General features: G+C 45.9%; 1 protein-coding gene across 2 annotated transcripts in view; it reads left to right on the top strand.

Moving 5' to 3' along the window:
- LOC140903232 (uncharacterized) overlaps positions 1 to 27185 on the top strand; it is a 232189-nt gene that overhangs the window by 158977 nt on the left and 46027 nt on the right. Inside the window, exon 2 of one of the 2 annotated variants that reach the window (XM_073324184.2) lies at positions 6149 to 6224. The exons of the other annotated variant lie outside the window; for it this stretch is intronic. The gene's annotated coding sequence lies outside the window, so the exon portion shown is untranslated. The remainder of the gene's footprint in view (positions 1 to 6148; positions 6225 to 27185) is intronic. 2 annotated transcript variants of the gene reach the window in all.

Raw genomic sequence — 27185 nt, 5'->3', positions numbered from 1 at the left:
GAACGTCTGAGGAACAGTGGAGGGTGGAGGGGGGAATAAACATGGGGAAATAGTTTTACTTTGTATAATGACCCATCCACTCCCAGTCTCTATTCAAGCCTAAGCTAATTGTATCCAGTTTGCAAATTAATTCCAATTCAGCAGTCTCCCGCTGGAGTCTGGTTTTGAAGTTTTTTGTTGAAGAATTGACACTTTTAGGTCTGCAATCAAGTGACCAGAGAGATTGAAGTGTTCGCCAACTGGTTTTTGAATGTTATTATTCTTGATGTCTGATTTGTGTCCATTTATTCTTTTACGTAGAGACTGTCCAGTTTGACCAATGTACATGGCAGAGGGGCATTGCTGGCACATGGTGGCATATATCACATTGGTAGATGTGCAGGTGAAGGAGCCTCTGATAGTGTGGCGGATGTGATTAGGCCCTATAATGGTGTACCCTGAATAGATATGTGGACACAGTTGGCAACGGGCTTTGTTGCAAGGATAGGTTCCTGGGTTAGTGGTTCTGTTGTGCGGTGTGTGGTTGCTGGTGAGTATTTGATGATGCGTTGGGGGCTGAAGGTGATGGCTAGTGGCGTTCTGTTATTTTCTTTGTTGGGCCTGTCCTGTAGTAGGTGACTTCTGGGTAATCTTCTTACTCTGAAACCTGTCATAATGCAGTAATATTATTCTAGAGATACATGTGATATTATGCACTATAAAGCTTTTGATTAGTATACTCACACCCTTCCTTGATGACCTGGTGAGACAAAGGACCAGCCTCACCTCTGGCGTCCCAAAAGAGTTCAGGTCCAGGTTCCTCAATTCTTGAGTAGGAAGTGCAGCGCTTAGAAGAAGCTCGAGCTAAGAGCAGGGCTGGCTCTAGGTTTTTTGCCGCCCCAAGCTAAACAATGTTTGGCGGCCCCACACCCCAGCCCTGGGCTCCCCCCCTCCCCCCCGCCCCAGCCAGTCCGGCGCTGGCAGGGTCGGGGTAAGCAGCGGGGCTCCCAGGCCACACCTCAGCCCAGGATCCCTCCAGCTGGGGCTCCCGCCTCCAGGACCAGCCGGGACTCAGGAGGGCAGAGCCGGGGGGACCGCCCTGGCAGGGGGCTGAGGAGCCGGGGCAGGGCAGCCCCAGAGGGAGCAGAGCCCCAGAGAGTGGGACGCAGGCCCCGCACGGCAGCGCCCCGGGCACCGGTCCCCTCTATGGCCCCGCTGCTGCTCCCGGCCGCCCTGCCGCAGCCCCTGGGCGGCTCGGGCTGCTTCGCCCAGCCCCGGCTGAGGCGCTGGGGGGCGGCCCCCAGCCTGAGTGTCCCAGTCCTTTTGCCACCCCATGCAAAAAAAAAAAAAAAGGGTGGCCCGAATGTCGTCCCTGAAAATGTGCCACCTGAAGCACGTGCTTGGTTTGCTGGAGCCTAGAGTTGGCCCTGGCTAAGAGCTATTGGAGCTAACTTAGAGTTTTACTGAACTAACTGGCTTAAACCTTAAAATGAAGAACTCACAAACTAATAGACTCTAGTAAAACAAAGAACTAAGAACGAAGAAGCTTGGAGCTTAGAAAACTTTGAAAACAACCTTTTGAAGCTCAGATAAACAACTTGCTTGGCATGGTGGGTCACCCCTCTTATAGGTTATGGGTGCTTGAGCCCCCCTTCTATGTCCAAACTTAGTTTCCTTGCCCACCAAAATGTGACACTTCCTCCATAGGCTGGTATTGTACATATTGATGACACATACATGCATATTAATGATATTCAATCATTCTCACATTTGTTATTTTTGTCCTTCTGGTTATTTCAGTTCTTTCCTTGCGGTGTACCTGTTTATAGAGGGTATGAACTTAGGAAAGCCCTCTATACCAACCTGCTTCAACACATCCTTTAGCTATCTATGTTAAAGGTTGCAGCCATATATGGACCTTATGCTTTAACTCATCACTGTCTATCTAGGTGAAAGATCCCAGACATATATATGCTAACTTTGCCTTGGCTCAACATACAGGATGTCACCTGTAGGTCCCTTGCGTTACAGCCAAATTACTTTAATTTAAACTTATAAACCTATTATAATAAAACAAACCATCGAAACCATAAGAAAATAAGAAACCTATAAGAAAAGATATATAGGCAAACAAGCAGGCAACCCCATAAGCTACAGACTAGAGAATATTCGCCTTGATCCTCGTTTTCACAAATTCATGCTGTAAGGGCCATCCTCCCATCATTAGATGTAACATCTGTCTACTGTTCGATATAACACTATGTTTTCAGTTCTTCTGCCTTAGAGGGGATGGTGAAAGCAATTGTCTCTGTGTGTTTTACTGCACTGGTTCTCAAACTGTAGACCTTGATCTCCAAAGGAGTCACTGGCATTTGTCATAGACCCATTCCCTGTCTCTTGGTTTCTGGTTTATGTTAATTTGCTTAAACAATGGCATGTGTTGTTCCTCAGAAGCCCCAAAAACTATTCTAGTGATTCCCATGGTGCCTCCACTGAAGGGGCATTGTGAAAGTAGAATGAATTATGTTGAAATTATAATTCATTAAAGAAATGCTACTTGAAGGGTTTGTTGAAATATAGTTGTCAGGAAGAGAAACATTAAGGAGTGTGAGACAATGGGTTCTCAAACTAATTAACTTAGAGCTCCTACTGAGCTAGGAGATTGGTAAACGTTAGTATGCAAATAAGATATGTACGTATATTTGTCAGTTTCTGCTTTCTTTTGTCTCTGATGTTAAATTGGCTTTGGCTTAGCTGTATATATAAGTTATCTTGAGCCTCAGAGAGGGGCTCACATCTGGGTGCATTAGCAAAGCACTTTGCTAATAAACAGAGTGGTCTGACAAATTATGTGAGTCCTGAATCTGACTTTGACAGCATGTAAACACAGGCAAAATATTCAGAGCAGCAATTGAGGAGGACTTAACTGTGAACAAATGTGCATGAGATTATGCATAAAACTGGTCGCAAATTTATTGACAAAGTGTTTTTTCCATCAGAAAATGCCATTTCTTCTAAATCAAAGCTTTCTGCAGGAGCATGTGCTTTGGACGGAATTTTCTTTTGGAAAAAAATCAAAACAAAGTGTATTAATGAGATTGAAACGTTGCATTTCCACTTTTTTGGAGTAGAACGTTTTGATTTTTCATTTGAAAATGACTTCTTTGCTTTGACATTTATTTTCTATTATAAATGATAACCGAATGTTTAGACGTTGAAATCATAGCACCATGTTTCAGGTTTATCTAAACAGAACATTTTAATTAACCTGTAACAATGTTTTTTTCCAAAAACTTTGTTTCCCTGGATATTTTGAAATTTGACATTTTTGTTCCAATTCAGAATGAAAACAAACTTCAAAATAGTGGAATTTTCCACCAAATGGAAATTCCAGGTCCAGCACAACCCTAGTCGCAACCTTATAAAAGTTGCAAACCCCACGTTATTGCACTGGCAACTGGTGCCTATCGTGGAATGGTGATGGGGGAGCACTGGCTATATCACTCCAACATGGTATTGAGGAAAGGATGGGGGGACCAAATAGTTCATCCAAAGCATTTTTCTAAGATCTATGAAATGTAATGAACATAGTTAATTAATGATACATTAGGAATTAGAATTTATTATTCCCTTCTAAAATCATGGTGTGAGTGAATTTAATGCATGAAAATTTCATGCATTTGCTTGAGCCCAATTTAGGGCTGGCAGGAGCTTAGGAAATTGCCCATACAAAAAGCTCATTGAACACACTACCTCCCTGACCTCTGGCTCCCACTGCTATTCTAGAATCATAAAACTGGAAGGGACCTGACTCATGGGCAGGACTAAGTATTATCTAGACCATCCCTGACAGGTGTTTGTCCAACCTGCTCTTAAAAATCTCTAATGATGGAGATTCCACAACCTCCCTAGGCAATTTATTCCAGTGCTTAACCACCCTGACTGTTAAGAAGTTTTTCCTCGTGTCCAACCTAAACTGCCCTTGCTGTAATTTAAGCCCATTGCTTTTTGTCCTAACCTCAGAGGTTAAGGAGAACAGTTTTCTCCCTCCTCTTTGAAACAACCTTTTATGTACCTGAAAACTATTCTCATGTTCTCCTTCAGTCTTCTCTTCTCCAGACTAAACAAACTCAATTTTTTCAATATTTCCTCATAGGTCATGTTTTGTAGACCTTGCATCATTTTTGTTGCTCTCCTCTGGACTTTCTCCAGTTTGTCCACATCTTTCCTGAAATGTGGCGCCCAGAACTGGACACAATACTCCAGTTGAAGCCTAATCAGCGTGGATAGAGCAGAAGAATTACTTCTCGTGTCTAGCTTACACCACTCCTGCTAATACATCCCAGAATGATATTTGCTTTTTTTGCAACAGCATTACACTGTTCACTCATATGTAGTGTGGCAAGGCACCTTCTTGGTCTCACCAGCCTCTGCTGTTTTTAGCCTTGGCAAGATGGGCTTGGGTAAAACAGTCCCTCTTGGTTGCATAGGGGCAGTCCGTTCCTTCTCTCTGCCAGTCTTTTGGCCTTGTTTTTCTCCCTTATGGGAGGGAATGCAGCCTCCCCTCCTGGTGAGGCTCACTGTCTTGCTGCTCCTAACCTACTGGCAGCATGACTCCTTCTCTCCCCCTCTCTCTCAACAGGGGAGGGTTTAAAAAGGTCTCAGGCAGCCCTTAGTTGGAATCAGCTGATCCTAACTGAGATCAGGTAATTCCCTCCCAGCTGATCCTAATTGATCTCTGATAACCCTCTTCTCAGGTGAACCTGATTGACCTGTAGTCACCCCTCCTCAGTTGACAGGGAGGAGGGCCTTTTAACCTTCTGGGACTGTTTTCTATCCCCTCCTTGCAGCTGTCTGTCCTGAGCTTATCACAGTAGCTGGTGATCCACTATCACCCCGAGATCCCTTTCCGCAGTAATCCTTCCTAGGCAGTCATCGCCCATTTTGTATGTGTGCAATGGATTGTTCCTTTCTAAGTGCATTTGTCCTTCTTGAATTTCATCCTATTTACTTCCAACCATTTCTCCAGTTTGTCCAGATCATTTTGAATTTTAATCCTGTCTTCCAAAGCACTTGCAACCCATCCCAGCTTGGTATCGTTCGCAAACTTTGTAAGTGTCCTCTCTATGCCATTATCTAAACCATTGATTCTAGTCCAAGACCCCCGGGCAATTCTGATAAATGTACCTTTGTCCTATTATAAAATAGCCCCTTCTCATTCTAATCTTATGTATCTCTAAAGCACAGACTGTCAGATGATTCTGTGATGGGGACAAGGTTCAAACTACATAACTTCAGATGAGATTTGAATACATGTCCATTGGTGGGAAGCTTATTCATTAATAGAGCTGGGTGAAAAATTTCAATGGCCACTTTCTTTTGCTGGAAAATACAGATTCGGCTCAATCAAAATACTTGGTGAATTTGTATTGAATTCATTGACTTGTTTCAGTCCAAAAACAAAATAAAAACATTTTGATTTGGCATTTTTGAAACAAAATGTTTTGATTTATTTTCAAATAGAAACAGCTTTTTGTTTTGAATTTTACTTCAATTTTATTTTATTTTTTTAAAGACAAACTCTTGAATTTGCCATATTTTTCACAGGGGGAGTGGGAATTCGAAAAAATCAAAACATTTCATTTCAACATTTTCAAAGAGAAATGTTTTGAACTGAAAAATATCAAAACAATGCTTTGTTCAAATTTGACTTCTATTTTAGGTTTTTTTTTTTTTTTAAGTTACGCTCAAACTAAATATTTTTGCTGAAAAATGCAACCAATATCTGTTTCGGGTCAAGCTAAAACAATGTTTTTCTCCAATATCTTGGGTAAGCCAGCGAACCAGTAACCCAGTACAGTGCATTAATGAATAAGCTATGTGAATAACTATTTAAACTCCTTGTAAATTTTCTTCTCTGGCCAGCAGGATTAGTGAGATCAGTTTGTTTCCCAGCTCTAAGACAGAATCAAAGGGTCTGATTATAAATTGTACCCAGCACTTGATTTTTTTGTAAAGATGAGAGGCACTATGCTTTACGATGTATTTTCCTTGATTCACAGGATATGTTAATAAAACTCAGTGCCATTGCTGTATGGAATTCACTTCCATTAACGGAGACAAGATTTATCACTGCTTTGAGGAAGTGACAATTGTGGCTTTTTTACAGGAGTGGTGAACGAAACTCCGCTGTGTTGACTGTCAAGCCACAAACCCATTAATCTGTACAAACAGAAGCTTCAACTGTGAGTCCCTCTTGAACTATTCACTAACATTTTAAAGCGGCTCCAGCACGGGCCTGTATGAACATGCAGTCAGATTGCAACACTCTTTATTCCTTGCTTGGGGTCTAGCCCCTGGGGTGCACATTTCTGATTCACTTATTTGGTGGTTAATATTTAATCTAATGATGACTTATCAAGTGCTTGAGCCTCAGAAGTACTGAGAATCAGCAACTCTGATTCAAGACGAATGGATCAAGCCCTCATTAGCGATGGAATTTATAAGTGCAGGGGCAGCCGGGTTCCAAGTTTTTCTCGTTACATTTGGAAATTAACTGTAGTGTTGGTGAAAGGGGCTGAATTGACAAGGATAGAGACTGGCTTCCTTCAGCTGAAATACTTCACAAACGCACACACAAAATCTACACAAAACACACATTCCCTGCATAGTGGTGGAAATGACCATGCAAGATGCGAGGCAATAATGAATTGGGCTGAAGGCACCACCCTCCTCCAACAACTTGTCCATGATCATTAAGACCCTGGGACAGTAAGGAGAAATGTGTCCGGACATGCAATTAGGGGAATACAACCATCTGACCTGCTCGGTGGCTTGGAGCTATGCAATCCACCGGTGGTGTCTTGTGGGATGGCAGGCACTGAGTTAACTCTGTGCTGGTTCCGCAGGGAATGTCTATATGTTGGAGAACCTATTCATCCAACCATTGACCATGCTGGATCGTACGGCCAGTGATGAGCTGCCAAAATCTTAACAACCAGTTCCCTCCTCACCCCACAAGGGGGTTGTTACCCACCCCTGCCCCCCGGGACTCCTGCCCCATCCAACCCCCTGTGTTCCTTGACCCCCCCGACCCCTGCCCCATCCACCCCCTTCCCATGTCCCCTGACTGCCCCCAGAACTGGGCAAGAGGGTCTCGTGGGCCACCATAGTGGGTGCCCACCCCACCCCACCCCTAAGAGCCAGAGGGACCTGCTGGGGGGCAAGGTGAGCAGCTCCCAGGAAGCATCCGGCAGGTCCCTCCAGCCGCTCCCCCCACTGATCACATCAAAAGTGTGGCCTTAGGTGCCGACTCCGTGGGTGCTCCGGGGCTGGAGCACCCATGGGGGAAATTTGGTAGGTGCAGAGCAACCACCGGCAGCTCCCCGCCCCACACCCGGCCCCAGCTCACCTCACCTCCGCTCCGCCTCCGCCCCTGAATGCGCCATCCCGCTCTGCTTCTCCGTGCCCCAGCAGCTCCCCATGAATCAGCTGTTCAGCGGGAAGCCGGGGAGGGCTGAGAAGCAGGTGGCGGCTTCCCACTCAGGCCCAGGGTGGCGGAGGTGAGCTGGGGTGGGGAGCGTTTCCCCTGCGCCCCCCTCCAGGTTACCTGCTGCGGCGCGGGTGGCCCTCCTCGCACCCCCCCCCACCCCAGCTCACCTCCGCCTCCCTGGGCCTGAGCGGGAAGCTGCCGCCTGCTTCTCAGCCTGCCCCGGCTTCCCACGCGAACAGCTGATTTGTGGGAAGCCTGCGGGGGCGGAGAAGCAGAGCGGGGTAGCACGTTCACAGGAGGAGGCGGAACGGAGGTGAGGCGAGCTGGGGCCGGGGTGGGGCAGGGAGCTGCCAGTGGGTGCTCTGCACCCACCAAATTTTACCCTTGGGTGCTCCAGCCCTGGAGCACCCGTGGAGTCGGCACCTAAGGCGCCACTTTTGGCCGGTTAAATTTAGAAGCCCTTTTAGAACTGGTTGCCCCTTGCGGAACAACCGGTTCTAAAAGGGCTTCTAAATTTAACAACCGGTTCTAGCGAACCAGTGCGAATTGGCTCCAGCTCACCACTGCTGCCACCACAACCAACCCCTGGCCTGTGCCAAGCTCCGCTCTTTGCAGCATGCCATGCCCGACATTGCCCCACGGTTACCAACAGAGTAGACTGTGACAGGGCAGCGGCATTTCGAACAGGTTAGAATATGATCAGTGGTATGGCAGAGACCCTACTCTGAATATTAGCCAAGGGCTCCTGCTCACCAAGCTGGTCAGAGCCTGTGTGCGCCCTCAAGCTCTGTAAGAATGCAGACAGTCGCTTCTGGGCAGCTATGGGCAAGGCAAACTGTCCCCCCCTCTCTGAATTCCACGCCTTAATAAACACGCCTGTTATTAACTAGGCCTGGGTCTGCTGGGTGTCTGTTCCTTTGATTCTGGGGTCATTGCCAGAAAGAGAAGTACACAACTGCTACTCTGAAACCTGACAACTGTGACAGTAAGATTTACTGCCTACTTACAGCCAGCTTAAAGTTCCTCTTGTCCTATTCATGCCGACTAAGTGGGTGTATGTGCACAGCCCGAGTTGCAAAGGATCTGGACATCTCATCTGGCTCATTTACTTGTTCTGTGGCAGAGCTCTGATCAAAGGTATTGAATATTCTCACTGTGAAATGTGAATTCATAAATCGTCCTCTTTTTCATCTGATTAACTGCTTTGGTGGAAGTGGTCTGGCCTTAGGTTTTCGGGTACAGTGTAGTCTCTGAACTAAGTAGTGTATCAGATACGATGTACAGCAATAGAGTTCATAGTATACAAAAAAGCCTCTGGATTAAAAGAATAGTATTAGGTTGCAAAGTCAAGCACTCAAAAGTTAGGAAATGCCAGAATTATGGTTGCCTTGTGCAACCTTAATTCAGCTCCCTTGTGCATATACATTATGAAACAGGGCTGAATTGCCTGATCACTTACTATTTTTCCATAGGCTACCCCACTAGCCCCTGATCTGCTAGCTCCCAACCCTCTGCCCCTGACCACCTTCAGCTCCCAGTCCCAGTCTCCATCCCTCGTCAGTCCCGGTCTCCCACACCCCAACTCCAAGTCTCAGTTTCCCACCCCAAGGATTTCTTGTCCCAATCTGTTCCCCACCCCCCAGGTCTGGCTCTTGTCCCCTCTGCACTCAGATTAGGCATCCTCCTCCTCCATATTGCCTGAGCCCAGCAGCGAGGGCAACGGGAGCACAGGAGACACTGTCTCCTTGCTTTCAGTTCCACTGTCTGGCCCCAGACCTGAACAGACCCAACAAGCCACAGCTGCAATAGCAGGAAAATTTGGCTGGGCTTGGCGCATGCTCAGTGCAGATGAACTCTTTTGCAGCTAAAAGCTCAGCTCAGCAAATCTCTGCTGCACATGTGTGGTCTCTGATTTTTTTTTCAGAGGCTTAGCAAATGGCCAAAGTTGGGTGCATTTTGATAAGGTGGCAAAGGGCACATCCCTGCCACAGAAGCCACCCCCCCAGCCAAATGTCAAGTCCCTGTCCCAAAGCTGGGGGGCACTCGAGCTTCTCAAAGAAGAGGTTGGCCAACATTTTTAAGACAGGCAGCCCAAAGTGCTTTTTCACTAGCCTCATTCTTGGAAATGGCTGAAGAATCTTGGCTGAAATTTTCCAAAAAATTCAGTCTGTGGCAGACCCATCACGGGTCTTCTCCTGTTGACCATGTCCATGGCAAAGGGTATTAAAATCTGAAACCAACTCAGTGCTGGGTTTGTGGCACTTAATGCTGAGCAAATAGTGTTGGTGAAGGCTCCCCAAACAGTCGCATCCAGCAGTTCGCTGAAACCAGAGGGACTGTAATGCAGTTTCTGATCTGTGAGTGAGTGGTGATTGTGGTGGTGGGGTGTTGGTGGGTGGTTTTTTTGAGGGGTGGGGGTAAGCTGGGGAATCCATACGGATGATAACATTCAGATATGAACTTCATGCATGAGTTCAGTCCTGAGATTTCTCATTGCTTAATAGTTAAATCATTAGTTAAGCTAGCTGGCAGATAAAAGCAGCCTGGATTTATCAAGTTTTATTGCTGGTCCACACTACCACTTAAATCTATGTAAATTACATCACTCAGGGTGAGAAAAAGACACCCCCCCCCCCGAGCGATGTAAGTTACATTGACTTAAGCGCTGTCCACATCTCGCAATGTCAGGGGGAGATGCTCTTCCACCAACATAGCTTCCGCCTCTCACGGAGGTGGAGTCATTAGGCCCATGGGAGAACGCGCTCCTGTCAGAATAGTGTAGACTTGCCCTGAGACTACAAATCACTCATCAGGATTTCTGGTGGTTTCCCATTCACACAGAACACCAGGCTGGGAAGAGGGTCCTGCAGAATCATGATTTAGTCACTGTATTAGAGGTAAGGACTCTATCTACCTGAAATCCCATACAGGGGTTAGAAATGTCTTCCTTATACCCTGTGTGTGGGAATTGGCTATATTGCAAACATAAGAACATAAGAACGGACATACTGGGTCAGACCAAAGGACCGACTAGCCCAGTTTCCTGTCTTCTGATAGAGGCCAGTGCCAGGTGCCCCAGAGGGAATGAACAGAACAGGGAATCATCAGGTGATCCAGCCCCATGCAAAAATGCACGGCTTAATGTACCAGCCTAGCTCCACCAGTCCCACCGCTGGAAGAAGCTGTAGTGGAGACAGGATGTGAGAGTTTTCAGACCAAATAATTGGAAGCACATCGGAGCCCACCCCTGTATCCTGCTGTCACCAATGGAACGAAACGGGCGGGCACCCGTGGTGAACTGGGCACCTCACCGATTTTCCAGTTTGCTGACAGTTCTGACTCAAAACCTTTTGCTTTGGGGAATTAACGTATTTAATGAAATGTTTTGACTTTTTCGGAGTTTTTTAACTGAAACAACTTGGCGAAACTGACACGAATTCACAAAATGCTTTCATGTTGCCGAATCTGCATTTTATGCCAGAAAAATTTGGCATAAATTTGGCTCGAGCTATGGGTTGTGGTTTTGGCAGCAAAAATGCAGCCTTTCCTGGGACAACTTTCTTAGTAACCCAGACAGTGGTGGGTTGGCTTATGGTCCAAAGCAGGGAGTTGATGTCCTTAATACGTTTTTATCCTAGCTAGTATACCTGCGGATAGTTTAATTTCACACAAATGTCTAATCCTTTTGTTGAAATTCTGCTAAGCTCTTGGCCTCAACATCTTGTGGCAATGAGTTCCTCATGTTAAATACATCTCATGTAGAAAATTATTTCCTCTTAACTTTAATTAAAGTGCATACATACATAAAGTTTGTTGCCTTTTAATTATATTTAGTTTCCTGTCTGCTCATATTACCAGGGACACAGGGTAAATAGGTGGACTTGATTTACCTTCTCTAAACCATTCATTATTGTTACTTCTAGCATGTCTCACATGATTAATGTCTTCTCTAAAAATGAAGTATTCCTAGCAATCTCTCCTCAGATGGAAACCATTCCAAGACCCTTGTCATTTTCTATTTCTGATTTATACTTTCTGGGATAAAAAGAAAAGGAGTACTTGTGGCACCTTAGAGACTAACCAATTTATTTGAGCATGAGCTTTCGTGAGCTACAGCTCACTTCATCGGTTGCATCCGATGAAGTGAGCTGTAGCTCACGAAAGCTCATGCTCAAATAAATTGGTTAGTCTCTAAGGTGCCACAAGTACTCCTTTTCTTTTTGCGAATACAGACTAACACGGCTGTTACTCTGAAACCTGTCATTTCTGAGATAAGGTGACCAGAATTGAACATAATATTTAAGGTGGGAATGTGCCATCACTTTCTATAATTAATGGCATGATAATATTTTCAGCATTATGGCTCATTTTCGCATACAACCTAATGTCTTACTGCTCACTGAGCATGTGTTCGTAATGAGATCTCTACAATGAAGCTTGGGTCTTCCAGCAGATTTAGGACCCATCAATGTCTATGAGTAGTTCAAACTTTTTCTTCTAATGGATATCACCTTGCACTTGTCTACATTTACTTTCATCTGACATCATAGAATCATAGAATATCAGGGTTGGAAGAGACCTTAGGAGGTCATCTAGTCCAATCCCCTGCTCAGAGCAGGATCAACACCAACTAAATCATCCCAGCCAGGGTTTTGTCAAGCCGGGCCTTAAAAACCTCTAAGGATGGAGATTCCACCACCTCCCTAGGGAACCCATTCCAGGGTTTCACCACCCTCATGTTGCACAGGTAAATAGTGTCATGACCTGCCCCTTCCTTGGCTCACACCTTATTCAGCACTGGGGTGTCTCTAGGGTGCTAGAACAGCCTCTTTATTGGACAGTTGTGGCTATTTTTCTTAACTCTATTTTGAGGGCCCTGCCGATCTCTTTAAAACCCCCCGACTGACCACATCTCTGACTCCTGGGTTTGACAAAACACTACACTTTTATTTAACCCATGTAAACATAACATAACCAACACACTAGTGTTCAGTAACATTCCTACTTCCTAGTGCAATAGGGCCTGCCTCATCTTATAAGAGCCCGGCAGTTCTTCCCCTCATGAGCCTCTGTGAGCCTGCTCCCTCCCTCAGAGGAGCCAACTAACAATCCTTCAAATTCACGCTCCCGCTCCCCCACAAAATCTGAACAAGCAGTCTGAGTAGTGCTTCCGTCCAGGGATCCCAGCCTCTGTGTCTCCATGCACCCAGCACCATGTGGTCCTTTTGCCCTTTGTCCCACAACATACCCCATCATACAATTTTGCTTGTCATTTCTCCTATGACAGCATCTCAGATGAAACTATTTTCAAATCAACATAGTTCCTCCCCGACACGTAGCTTTGTTAGGTCCTTGGAAATTTCTCAAAATCCTCTCTAGTCTTGACAAACCTAAATACTTTTGAATTCCATAAATGTTATGTCATTCACTGTTTACCCTCTCTTCCAGATCATTACTAAATAATCCTGCCTCTTGTTCATACTCTTGGGACACACAGCTATCAACCTTGCTGTGCTGAAAATTGACCATTTATTCCTACTCTTTGCTTTTAAACATTTAACAAGCTTCTCATCCAGGACGGAACTCTTCCTCTCACTCCATAGCTACTTAGCCATTCATGCTGCTTTGACCCCAGCATGTTTATCTAACTCTGTATTTTCATGACCAACTTTCCCTAGCAAAAAAAAGAAATACACACACCTGATTTTGATCTTTGTGACAGGTACTCAAATCATCCTAGGGATGGGACATTTTCTGCGTGACTCTTACAATACAGACACATCTGATCCGTGTGATTCATTCTCGGGTCATCTGATTTATTTATTTTGCTGCAGTGGAAGGCTTCTGGGACTGCATACATTAAAATAAAATCAAGAAACAAACACTGCAATTGAATGGTTTGCATTTTCCTGATATTCCTCATCAGGCTTAAGAATTTGAGGTAAATGCATCAAGTTTGAACTTGCCAGACAGTAGGAGATTACTGCAGCTCCAGGCATGTGCTTGTTGATTTTGTTTAGTCAATGCCAGCCTCTATGTATCTTCGGGGTAGCTTCAGGTTCCAAACTCATCTCTCTCGCAGTCATCTCTTGTTTTTCTCAGGGAGGAAGAACTGAGTTCATGGCAGGTTAAAATGTAGTAACAAGATCAGATGGCAGTGACACACAGGTGAGCGTGAAATCACAGAAACATAGAATATCAGGGTTGGAAGGGACCTCAGGAGGTCATCTAGTCCAACCCCCTGCTCAAAGCAGGACCAATCCCCAATTTTTGCCCCATATCCCTAAATGGCCCCCTCAAGGATTGAACTCACAACCCTGGAAATCATTTCACCTCTAGAAACCAAGGCTCCAGTTCTGACTCTGGGCATAAGTGAACATGCATTTGGTGTCCACAGCATGGTCCTTATACGTACGCATCACAAAATCACCCTGCATGATTGACTTCGGGCTGGAATGGAAGGGCAGGCAAAGGGTCAGGAATATGGTTAATCAGCAGAACTGTCTGGGGACCCAGGACAGGGATAGCAGGGGTGCTGTAGGCCTGGATTTAGCTGCTTTGGCAGAACTGGGAGGAAACAAGGGCAAGACTCGCTACCACAAGGTGCTGCTGCTAAAGACTGAGATGTAAAGAAGATGGAGAAAAGTTGTTCTCTTTTGCCACAGAGGGCAGGACAAGAGGCCCTCGGCTCAAATGACAGAAGAGCAGATTTAGATCAAATCTCAGGAAAAACTTCCTAACTGTAAGAACAGTAGGACAATGGAACAGACTGCTGAGGGAGGTCATAGAAGCTCTTTTTCTGGAGGTTTTCAAAAGGAGGCTGGATAGTCACCTGTCTTGGATGGTTTAGACACCACAAATCCTGCATCTTGGCAGGGTCTAGACTAGATGTCCCTTGTAACCCTGTGGGTCTCTGATTCCAAGACTGAGCTGTATTAGCAGAGCAGTGTTTGCAGAAAGTCCAGAAAGTGGAACTATCCACTATAACGTCCACTTTCGGAAACCCACATTTGCAGTAGACTTGTGGTGTCTGTCTTTAGACAAATGTGTTTCTAAACAAGGGGGAGGGGTTGCAGCAACTAAATGTTAAGCTGCAGGGACTGATCTATCCAGCCCTTTTTTAAAGCAGCTTTTTCCTTTTCATAATGGACTGTGAGCCTTTGTTAAATTCTTAGGAGAACATAGCTTTGAGCAGGGGGTTGGACTAGATGACCTCCTGAGGTCTCTTCCAACCCTAATCGTCTATGATTGTATGATAGACTAGAAGTGTCAGAAAATGAATGGGCAAGGAGTGAAGTGGAGACAATTATATAAGGCATCATGTATATTTCCTGGTGCCCCTTCCCTGACTCTGCCAGCCATGAGTGGGAGGTGTCACCTTTAAACCTAAATCTGCACCAGTTTTCACCTTAATCATCTTGATCGATCGGTCCTTCAGCCCTCATATAGATTGTGCTGATCACAACACGTCTTCCATTCTTCTCTTATCCTGGCCTTCCTTCTCCATGTGCCACCATGCCTTTTCACAATGAAATCTTCCCATCAATTTGGAGGTCGGTCGAGTGGTCATTTCAGTTCCTGTGGGTACCACTTGGCAACAGCTGCAGTCCATCGATTGTCAGTGAGCCTAGCTATATGCCCGGCCCATCGCATTTTACTGCTTTCAACAACGATGTCCTGCACTCCACTCTGCTGCCTGATCTCTTCAATGGGGAGTCGGTCGCGGATTGAAATCCCCAGAATTCTTCTTTTCGTCGTCCTCTTTGTGACAGACAATTGTTGCTCCTCTATTTTTGCCAGCACCGTGTTTTGCTGCCTTACAACATTGCCGGCAGTACTGTTGAGTTGAAGAGGTTGGCATGTGTTGCCTTGTTGATTTTTCCTTGGAGGATATCCTTGATAGAACTAAATATATGCCAACCAGCTTTCTTTCTTCGTGAAAGTTCAGCTTCCTGATCGTGACGCATGTTAATTTTTTGACCCAAATAAATGTATTGTTCAGATTCTTCTATTTGTTCTCCCTTGACTATTATTGGGACTTTGGGCAAGGCATCAGACCGCATACATTTCAATTTAGAATGGTTCATTTTCAGTCCAACTTGGCTGCTTTTCGTGGTGAGTTCCTGCAGCATTTTCTGTAGTTTGATAGTGTTTTCGGCATTCAACATGATATCATCCGCGAATCTGAGGTGGTTTAACTGCTCTCCATTGATGCTGATTCCACCCTTCCAGTACATCTGCCTCATTACCATTTCAAGACTGGCTGTGAAGCATTATGGTGAAACCGTTTCTCCTTGTTTCACACCTTTTTTGACAGGGATGCAAAGGGGAGTGTTGAACAGTTATATCCGTAGTGCAGTCAGAGTTTGCTTCCTTTAGTAGGTTTCAGAGTAGCAGCCATGTTAGTCTGTATCTGCAAAAAGAAAAGGAGGACTTGTGGCACATTAGAGACTAACCAATTTATTTGAGCATAAGCTTTCGTGAGCTACAGCTCACTTCCTCAGACGCATATAGTGGAAAATACAATGGGGAGATTTATATACACAGAGAACATGAAACAATGGGTGTTACCATACACACTGTAAGAAGAGTGATCAGGTAAGGTGAGCTATTACCAGCAGGAGAGCGGGGGACGGGACGGGACGGACCTTTTGTAGTGATAATCAAGGTGGGCCATTTCCAGCAGTTGACAAGAACGTCTGAGGAACAGTGTGGGTGGGGAATAAACATGTAGTTTGATGTAGTTTGTGTCAATGCCCTGCTCTGCAAGAGCTTTCAGCACTGCATTGATCTCTGGCCTTAAATTGTATGACTCCGATGTCCAAAAAAGTGTATTAAAAACAAAACGGACACACACAAATTGGGCCTGGTAGCCTATTCTTATGAGGTTATATTGTGAGATTCTCTGCTTCTAGTTTGGCCAAAATATCACAAAATCTACTCTTATCCTGTAAAACTACCCTGTACTTTAGCTGGAATAAATTACTTTGTTCTGATTATTATCAGGCTATGAGGTTTCTTTATTCAAAATTACCCACTAAAGAGTAACAATGGGCAAATTCATCCATAGTGTAAACCCATTTGCTTTAGAGGATTGACACCAGAGAAGAATTTGGCAGCCCAAAGTGTTTTCTGGTTAAAATAACCTTAAGGATTCTAGTTTGCCTGAGTCTAAACAATTGAATCTGATATGATTAGGTCATCTTTTTGATGGGCTAATTTAATTATGTATATTTAAAAAAGCTTTTCCGTGCAGCTGACAAATTTTATATTTCTGTTGAGTCAGGCAGATGAAGGTACAGATATCATTTATGTGGGATTTCGTACTTAATTTGATCATACTATGAATAGACTTGGCAGAATGATTTTTTTCTATTTTTATCTATATATTTTCACAGTGGTGGGAAATTAGGGGTGAGGTCACAACAGCAGGAGCCAGACAATAATCGAATGACGGTAAAGTTGAGGTTCAAAAAGTTAAAGCTTTGTCACCGTTAAAACACAAATTGTCAACATCAAATGCAACATATACAAAGTACATATCTTTAAATCACACTCTAAGTTCTCAAGCAGTGTTTTTCTTTCTTTGCCGTTCTGTAAATTTAGTTGGTTTGTGTGTGTGCAGTGAAATTGACGTTACATGCAAAAAATCGAATCCTTCCGAGCCTGAGTTCATTAATGAATATTTCAATTGATTGTAGGGGCACAAGAAAGAAAAAAAAATTGACCACTTGTGGAGGGCACATTCTGTGCCCCTGTGCCCCTGGGACTGGAGGTGCTGACTCTCCTTTCCCCATGGCCCTGGGGACAGCCTGGAGAACTCATGTTTACAAGCGGAGCTTGTTCCTTCCTTTTGGCACCAAGAACATCTTAGTCAGAAAAGGCCAGAGTGAAAGTTTTGGGGAGGGACCTTAGATAAATTGTATGTGAATTTCACTCCAAGGGACAGCATTTAAGATGTTGAAAGCTTTGGTGTGGTTAGGGATCTTGTTTCACATTGATTGTTATAACCTAAAGCCCAGGGCTTGGGAAACTGTTTCCGTTTCACAAATTGTTATTGTTGTATGAACTTTGGGCCTTCCGTGGCTTTTGAAAGTGGGAGATTGACAGACTTTAACTCGAGCCCAGGCACAGAGCCATCTCCTCCACCCAGCATGCTGCACCTCCATCCGGACTTGCAGCATTCCTCTTAGGCCAGCCCTGGGCCCCTCCTGGGTAGACAATGCAAACCGAGCCTAATTGCACTTTGGTTTGAACATAAGAATTGGTATATCAGATCAAACCTCAGGTATTGCTAATCTCATAGCCTGCAACTGCTTACCAAACAAACAAAGCATTGGTCAGTCCTGCAGCCTGAAACTAGAATCAGAGTATTTGTCCATCTAGTGCAGTACTCTATCTCCAAGCACTGATGTTTCAAAGGAAGTGGAAACATCTATAATTTACCTGAGAGACAAGGTGGGGGAGGAAATATATTTTATGGGACCAACTTCTGTTGGGGACAGAGACAAGCTTTTGAACTTCACAGAGCTCCTTCTCAGGTGTGGGAAAGGTACTCCGAGTGTCACAGCTAAATACAAGGTCGAACAATTTAATTTAGTGTAAATTGTTCCACCTTGTATTTAGCTGGGACACTCTGATGACCTTTCCCAGTCCTGAAGAAGAGCTCTGTGCAGCTCGAAAACTTATCTCTCTCACCAACAGACGTTGGTCCAATAAAAGACATTACCTCACCCACCATGCCTCTCATCCTGGAACTGACACAGCTAGAACACTGCATATCATTTCCTTGGTCAATTGTGCAATGCTACAGTTGGGGGAAATAATTCCTTCCTGACCCCTGCAAGGGATCATCTTATACCCTGAAACATGACACTTGACCACCCTCATTGTAGCTTGCATAACGATAAATGTTGCTAGAGTTCAGGACATTTTTATTTCCATGGTGATTATTTATACTAACTTCATAGCAGAGGTAGGCTGCAAGAATTAGATCCCAATATGCATCCAGATTTTTCCCAACATTTAGTGGGGTTCTGATACATGTTTTGGGTTCAAGTCCATCTCTAATTCACACTAATTCACCAGTTGTTATAAAGGTTGGTATTAGCATGGGTGGTGATATGCAAATAAGCTGATTAATATTCAGCCGGGTCTGCTTCTGTTGATGTTTGTGTAAAGCCCTTTGTGAACTCCGGGAGGTGGAGTACCTACGCCAACCTACGCCCCAGTGCAGAAGTGTACAGAAGCCCTCAGAGAGTGAACTAACTGCTTGGGGGATAACAAAGGGTTCTCCCATTAAATCTGACCTCTGAGTGTTGATAAAATATCACTGTCTATAACAGGGGCTGGCCTTCCCCCAGTAAAACCAAAAAGAGTGTGTGCTAATATATATCCAAAACTCCCCCCCGCCTTCCTGGGGTGCTATATTAATCTCCACACCCAGCTATTTGGGCCCCAATGCCTCCTGTTAGGATTTCTGACTTGTCCCTTTGAGCTTCCAGGGAAGGTCAGGAGTTGCATATCAGTCTACTGGGTAAGTTGGCCAGGTACCAAAAGCCACCTGCCAAACACACCCAACTTCTTAACCCCTGCTGGCTCTGGATACATTCCTGCAGTAGACACAAAAGTAACAGATTTCATTTCTAGGAACTAATGCATGGTGGGATACTTTAAATCTTGGTTGATTCTCACTCTTAATCCTGGAGGGCCATTTTACTTTGTCACAAAATCATTAAACTCCGAGCAACAATTTAAAAGTAGATCTGCTGAGAGCATAATAAAATGACCGAAATCAACTTCAAAAGGCCTCTCCACCACCTAGGCTTTGGCACGCTCCCTCAGCAAAAGCCTGGGCAAAAGATGAACTTTGTGTGGTTATTATCTTGGGTAAATGGAATGATCGACCTTGGATGAAACTGCACTAAAATGGTATGGCAGCTAAATGCTACTCAAGGCACCTAACTCCTGGGAACTTGGTGGTGATTAGGAATTTGATGGTTACGATGTACTGTTAACATTTAAAGTGGAAGATCAAGAGGTCCCATCAATGCCCTGAGTGGGTATAAGCAAACAAATCTCAGTCTTACGAAAGCTCACTCTCCTTTGTATTCAGTCTCTTCCCTTCATGCCTGCACAAGACACGCTGTACCCGTTGCAAACAACCGCAGGCTGTTTGCAGATTCGTAACCTGAGGCGCTGGGGTTGCCATAGTGGTGACTCCTAATGACTACCGCTGTAGAATGTCCCAAGTCACAAAGTTGAGATCCAGATCTGGAGCCAAACATCCCCACCTCTCAGGGCAACCTGCTTCCTGATATGCCTGACGTGCAGGTTCGTTGCCGTCATTGTGGAACAGAAGACAGGCATGAAGTATGGTGGCTTTGTACTGTGATCTTATTTTCTGATAGCACCCAGAAGCCTCCAAAGATGCGATGTTTCATGCCCCATTCGTCTGATGGCACATACCCCAACCTGGGCCTGGCCCACGCCACACTTCACCCTTTGCAGTACACTGTGGCCTGTGCGTGAATGGTGCTTGCCACATGTGCGGGTCAGCTGAGTGGTGCTGACCTGAATGCATTGCCAGATGTTATCTCCCAGCAGTGGACACGGCAGCACGCAGCTGAGACACCTGCCATGTTGCTAAGGGTCTGTGTTGTTTTCTGGGTCTGTGTCATGGGGTCCACTCTTCCCCTCCTGGCTGCTCTGGAATTAGCTCTTTTCAGGCCCAATGCCCCCTTCTGACACTCATTTGTGTGCCCTGCCATCCCCCATGACTCAGGATGCTCCCTCTTTGTGGCTTGGCCCTCAGGCCAGGTCACTGTGTATTTTCCTCTTCTGGGGTATCAAAGTCGCTCCATACACACGGTCTCTGGTTCACTACCCAGATTATGCCATTTCCCAAGAGACTGGTAAGGGGAACCCAGACCAACTCTCTACTGCAGGTTGCAGCTCAGGGACCCTCTGATCAGCAACCAAGGTCTGCACCATCTTAAACCTTACTGGCCTCTCCCTGAGCCTTTTCCTGTACCCTCTCCCCTAGGTTTCCCTCCTTCTCTCGCTAATGTCCAGAGAGTGGCTGCAGCCTCCCTCACTGCAGCCGCCTTCTGCTCCCAGCTGCCTGGCTTTATCCTAGCCCCACCTGGTCCTTCTCAGCTGGGCTCCATCATTATTTCGGGGTTACTTTGACCACCTAATTCCCCTCAGCTGTGGCCCATCTGGTTAATTGGCCTCTTCTCCACCTCATTAACCCCTTCTAGGCTAGTGTGGGGTGAACATCCCATCAGAGTCTGGAACAATGTTATTCTCATGCTGGAATTTTGGGGATTGAGTGTCATAGCCTGGCTGAGGCAGATCCAGGGAATATGGATCAGGCTCTGATCCTGATTCCAAATGCTGCATTGCTTTACACAGTTTAATACATACCAAGGATACTTTGGGGCTCCATAACCAAGGTCAGCCTCTGTTCTGCTAGCGTGAGACTCCACAATGGCCCAACTCATTTGGTGTGCCAGTACTCAGCCTCTGGGACCATGGTCTACAACGTGCAGCAGCCAGACTGTGTTCTTGCTGCATGGGGGCCTTCAGCATGATTCAGGGCCCTGCCAGTCTCCCAGGGGGAACAGTGCCCAGGATCTTGCCTGCACTTCAGGAGATCCAGATCACTCATTTCTAATACATCTGGTGCAGCAAGGACCACAGCAGTGACAGCTCTGATCTGCACCCAGCTGACTCTGGATCAGTTCAGAAAAGGTCTCTGGTCTCTAAGTACTGCTATGGACTATGCTGTTCTCTGCTCTCAAGAGGAGATGGGACACAAGGAGTTTTGATGCATCGGGTCCCAGTCCCTCCAGGACTAGCCATGCTAATCTCTTCACCCCAGCCCCAAATGGTCAACAGGCTGCCTTCCGTCACAATGACCACCATTTCCCTACAGCACTTGCACGTGGAAATGAGGCTGCCCCTAGTAAAGAGGACTGCTGTTTTCCATTACTTCCAATGGAAAGGACTCCAGGCTGCCCTCAGAGAAGATGGCCGCCTCCTATACCCTATGGTGAGGCCACTGCACAATTGACTGTCCACCTGGCTAATGCCCCCCTGACTGGGTATCTGAACTCTCTGACCGAGGGGAGGGTTTGAACATGTCATTGGGGCTTTGATTCTGTTGGGGACAGGCTTGAAGTACCGTGAGCTCCTAGAGGCAGGTCATGATGTTTGTACGGTATCCAGCACAATGAGGGTCTGGTCTTGAGTGGTGTCTCAGTGCGACTGTAATTTAGGGAGCGCAGCCAGTGCTCAGTGTGAGCTGACTTCTGAGGCCACGTTCAGTGTTCAAGCATACGAAGACAGAGAGCTAAGACAAGCTTTAATTCAAGCTTTAATTCAAGCTTTATTCCCTCCTCTGCATATACAGCCCTCACTCATCAAGCCTGTCCTGAAACAAGAGTTCTCTGAGATCCATAGCATACTATCATACCGGAACACCTTCTCTGGGAAGTGATCTCCTGCTGTTGCAATAGATACGTAGACTTAAGGGATGCGAGGACATTTTAAACCTTCTCCATAAGAGCATAATTATCCTGCGTGCATCTGCAGACCCCAGACTTAAAAACAGAGTGAAAACTAATCTGCTGTGAAGAGCATAGCATGGGGAGTATCCGAGTGGAGGAGGTGAGACTACCTTGTCATGTTGCGATAAGGACGGTTTCAAAACCCAGTCCCTGAGCTCCCGTGAGTATATAAAATATATCCCCGTTTCAGCTGACTTTGGTGGGAACTACTCTGCTGAGTGTGGGAGCTGTCTTTTCCCACCAGCCCTGAGAGCTTTCCCTGCTCCCAAAAACAAAGACCTGGATTTAGCTTAGCGACGCCACTTGAAAGGAGGAAGAAAATGGCTTCATCTGATAAGATAAAATAAAGGTTGTTTTTATTAAAAGTTCTTCATCTTTGATAACCACAAACAATTGCTGGCGGGAGCCCAGCACGTCTGACTGGCTCTTTTTGGGGAGAGAGTGGGAGCGAGTGGATGTTCATCAAATGTACAGGGACCAAATGAACTTGGCCACTAGCTGTTACTGTGCTTGTTTGTTTCTTTGCCCTGCTATGAGAGCTTTGGGTGTTATGATGAATGGATTGAAAGCTCTGTCTTGTTTCTCTAAGGTTCAGGGATTGACAAATCAAAGACCGACTTAGAAATGTAAAGGGAGCTGCCAGGTCAGATTACGCCAGGGGCTTTTCTAATCCAGTGTCCTGCCTCTGACAGTCACCAGTATCAGATGCTGCGGCGGAAAGTACAAGTAACCCCATAATGGACAATGAAGAAGAACCTGCCCATAGGGGACATTTCTTCCTCAGCGTGGTCCATTAGAAGTTGGCTTTGCCCTGAAACTGGGAACAGCCCAATCCCCTGAAAAGCGTGAGAATTTTGTAAATCCTCACAGCGGGATCGAGTGCCGGAGTTCAGGGAGTGGACAGGGCTGTCGGCACACCCACATTTGGGGCTTGCATCTTTAGGTCGGTAGGCCCGCTTGTGCCTGAAGTCAAGTATGTGCGTAAGCGCTTCAGTGGAGCAGGGCAGGGATGCTCAGCACACCCAGCGCTTGGAAGGCGACAGCTGTAACTCTGGGTCACTTAGCGCTCCAGGGCTTTGTCTTCGAGAGTGAGTGTGATATTGCCCCCTGGTGGCTGGCGTGTAGGACGGGCTACTGCTGCCCCCTGTAACAGAGTCCCACTCACTCTCCATAATGCTCATTCATTGCCCTAGGAGGACCAGCAGCGTATGCTGTTCAGCCCTTCTCCCAGGGGAGACAGAAAGGGAACGGGAGGAGCGTGGGGACGGGAAGCTATTTCGACACAGAGGAGAGGAGGAGAGAAAAGGTAAAAACAGGACAAAAAGGTGACAATATGTCCCAAGGGAAAGGCCATAGGAGAAAGGAAACATGTCCTGGATATAGTTTCACCGAAACCAAAACATGAAGAGAAAAATAAATACGAAATGAGCAACCTTTTCTTGCCTGGGAAGGGAAGGAAAAGAGGTGATAAACTTACGTAGGAGTGGAAGCCCCAATCCATGTGAGAAACTCCAGCAGCCCCTTCCCCATTCACTCCTGCCTGTGTCGAAAACCTGCCAGGGTTTGGGTAGCAAGTGCCTCTTTTGCAAATTCAGTCCCACCGAAATGTGAGCCACAAAAGAGCCAGCAGAGGGCAGTGAAAGACAGAGGGGGAAAGAGCAGCTAACGCAGAGTTGGGTGGGATTTCAGTGTCTCCTGACACCAGGGGTGAGGATTAAGAAGCAGGTGCAGGGCAGTTTGGTGGAGGCTGAGCACATCTGCCTTTAGCCTGTGCTGGGGTTTTTAATCAGGCAGCTGCTGCCACAAACAGAAGCAATTGCTCTCTCTGCCCCCTTTGAAGACCATGTCTCCTGCTAGCAGGGCAGGGAGCCACAGCCTTTGAAGGCAACAGGCCACATAAGTGATCTTTTAAAAGCATGTGGCCAAATGCTCCCTTCCAAAGGTGCCAGTGGGCTGTGTGACAGGAGTGCTTCCCTTTAAAGGGCATCAGTGCAGCATCACTAAAACCACAGTATCCAAAATACAATTGAACAATGAACAAATCTACTCCACGTCCCAGACCACTCAGAGCTGTCACTTTCAGCTCATCCCTAAGAGGGGAGGGACTGTTATCAACTGGGCTTGGAGGAGTGTTAGCTCTGGATTTATCTTTGGATGAGTTTTCCCTTTGCCCCGCCCCTCCCTTCCACACCACCTCCAAAATAAAAAATAAATGCCAGCATAATCTCAAAACCAGAGACAGTACATGGCTCCGCACCAAATCAAAAAGTATCCCTGGATTCCACTGAAACTAACTACAATCTGTAAAATGGGGCTAATGAACAATACTGACCTCATCTGTAAAGTACTCTTAGATCTACTGATGAAAAGCACTATGTAAGAGCAAGGTTTATTATTATTCATTGATTGAATTTGCACAGATTTCCCCTTACTGACAAACAACCAGGTTTTCTTTCATTTACATTATTAACTTTCTGTTCAGTTGGCAGTATATAAGTTGTTCTTGGCATTTTGGCTAAAATCAGATTGAGGCTCAATTGAATACCTGATGCATGTTCTTTCTAATCATTGGACTTTTCTGCACTGTACCTAGTTACCTGTGATATTTAAAGGTTAGATCCTACAAGATGCTGTGCATTCTGGCCTCGATCCAGCAAAGCATGTGATTAAGTACATGTATAGGCCTTTTAAAAGCAATGGACTACTCACTTAGATGCAGTGAGCTGTAGCTCACAAAAGCTTATGCTCAGATAAATTTGTTAGTCTGTAAGGTGCCACAAGTCCTCCTTTTCTTTTTTGCGAATACAGACTAACACGGCTGCTACTCTGAAACCTGTCACCTGTATTCCAGATAGAAAAGGAGGACTTGTGGCACCTTAGAGACTAACCAATTTATTTGAGCATGAGCTTTCGTGAGCTACAGCTCACTTCATCGGATGCATATCGTGGAAACTGCAGCAGACTTTATATATACACAGAGAATATGAACCAATACCTCCTCCCACCCCACTGTCCTGCTGGTAATAGCTTATCTAAAGTGATCATCAGGTGGGCCATTTCCAGCACAAATCCAGGTTTTCTCACCCTCCACCCCCCCACACAAATTCACTCTCCTGCTGGTGATAGCCCATCCAAAGTGACAACTCTTTACACAATGTGCATGACAATCAAGTTGGGCTATTTCCTACACAAATCCAGGTTTGGGGTGGGGGGGATGTGAGAAAACCTGGATTTGTGCAGGAAATAGCCCAACTTGATTGTCATGCACATTGTGTAAAGAGTTGTCACTTTGGATGAGCTATCACCAGCAGGAGAGTGAATTTGTGTGGGGGGGTGGAGGGTGAGAAAACCTGGATTTGTGCTGGAAATGGCCCACCTGATGATCACTTTAGATAAGCTATTACCAGCAGGACAGTGGGGTGGGAGGAGGTATTGGTTCATATTCTCTGTGTATATATAAAGTCTGCTGCAGTTTCCACGATATGCATCTGATGAAGTGAGCTGTAGCTCACGAAAGCTTATGCTCTAATAAATTGGTTAGTCTCTAAGGTGCCACAAGTACTCCTTTTCTTTTTGCGAATACAGACTAACACGGCTGTTACTCTGAAACCTGTATTCCAGATGTAGCTACCTATCGCCACGGTTCTTTAATAATAATAAAAAAAAACCTCCTTGAATTCAAACATTTAAAAAAATAAAATGTCAAAAACCAGAAGCCCAAAGCATAACTGGCTAAAGCACCTTCTAAGTGTATCACTTACTAGTGTGAAGCTTCAAGACACGTTGTGGAGTTCCTGCTGAACAGGAGTAGAAGGGGAATTTGTCTGACAGTGTAATCCTCAAAGACTGTTATGAACTCTGTTGCTTCCAGCAGTCTCTTACATTGCTGTCAGGTTTGCTCCTGTGCGCCTGCCGGAAATTGCCTCTCTGAAAAGGTTACATGCAATCTCCCATGGCCCTGCTGTGACAGACAGCGAGCGAGAAAAAATGAATCAGTCTGAAGTACTGATGGCCCCTATCACCATGGTGTCTGAGCATCTCACAGCTCTTTTAATGTCAGTAGCCTCACACTGGGGGGAGGGATAGCTCAGTGGTTTGAGCATTGGTCTGCTAAACCCAGGGTTGTGAGTTCAATCCTTGAGGGGACAATTTGGGATCTGGGGCAAAAATTGGGGATTGGCCCTGCTTTGAGCAAGGGGTTGGACTAGATGACCTCCTGAGGTCCCTTCCAACCCTGGTATTCTATTCTATGAATTCTATGAATCACCCCAGTAAGGTAGGACAGTGCTATTACCCCATTGTACAGATGGGGAACGGAGGCTCAGAGACCCTGACTCGCACAAGATAACCCAGAATGTTTGGGATCGGGTCGGAACGAACCTGGGTCTCCCACCGCCTAGGTGAGTGCACTAACTGCTGCACCATCCTTCCTCTGCTCCTTTCCATTGTCTTCTGCTCAGCAGGGCAGGGGGGAATCCTTACTACCACCATCACTGACTGCATTTGCCCTTCGAACAATGGAAGTGAGGGTTACCATAAGGGAGAGCGTAGCTCCCCTTCCCCTGCGGGAAACAGAGGGGCTTAGGTAAGAAGTGCTCCCTCTCCCGTTTCTCCTTGGCTGGTGTGGTGAGAGCTCTCCCTTCCTGGTTCTGTCTGCCGAGCACTAATATGGAACGGCGACCAGTTACCGGGATGAGCCTGTTGCACCATTCATGTACGCTCAGCTTGCAGAGGAATTGTGTCCTAGGAGCTCCTTTGCACCCAGCCTTTTGCATCCACATGGCGAGCCACTCGCTGTGAGGAAATAACACATCAGTCGATCCGGAGCATGTGCCGAGGGCGTGAATGGGAATGTGGGACTCCCAAGTGAGGAGGTGACCCGGTACTGACTGACATCCACGTTTTCTTTCATTTACATGACCAACTTGCTCCTCAACTGGCAGTCTATAAAATGTTCTTCTTGGCATTTTGCCTGAAATCACATTTAGGGTCAGTTGAATACCTGATGCATCTTCTCTCTAATCATTGGCCTCTCCTGCATTTTACCTGTGGTATTTGAGAGCCGGACCCTACAAGATGCTGTGCGTTCTGGCCCCAATCCAGCAAACCATGTGACTAAGCACATGCACTGTTTGCACAGC

This window comes from Lepidochelys kempii, chromosome 25 (assembly GCF_965140285.1).
Source record: "Lepidochelys kempii isolate rLepKem1 chromosome 25, rLepKem1.hap1, whole genome shotgun sequence".
Classification (NCBI taxonomy): Eukaryota; Metazoa; Chordata; order Testudines; family Cheloniidae; genus Lepidochelys; species Lepidochelys kempii.
Note: the sequence above shows the minus strand (reverse complement) of the source record. Positions and strands in the feature narration are given on the sequence as shown.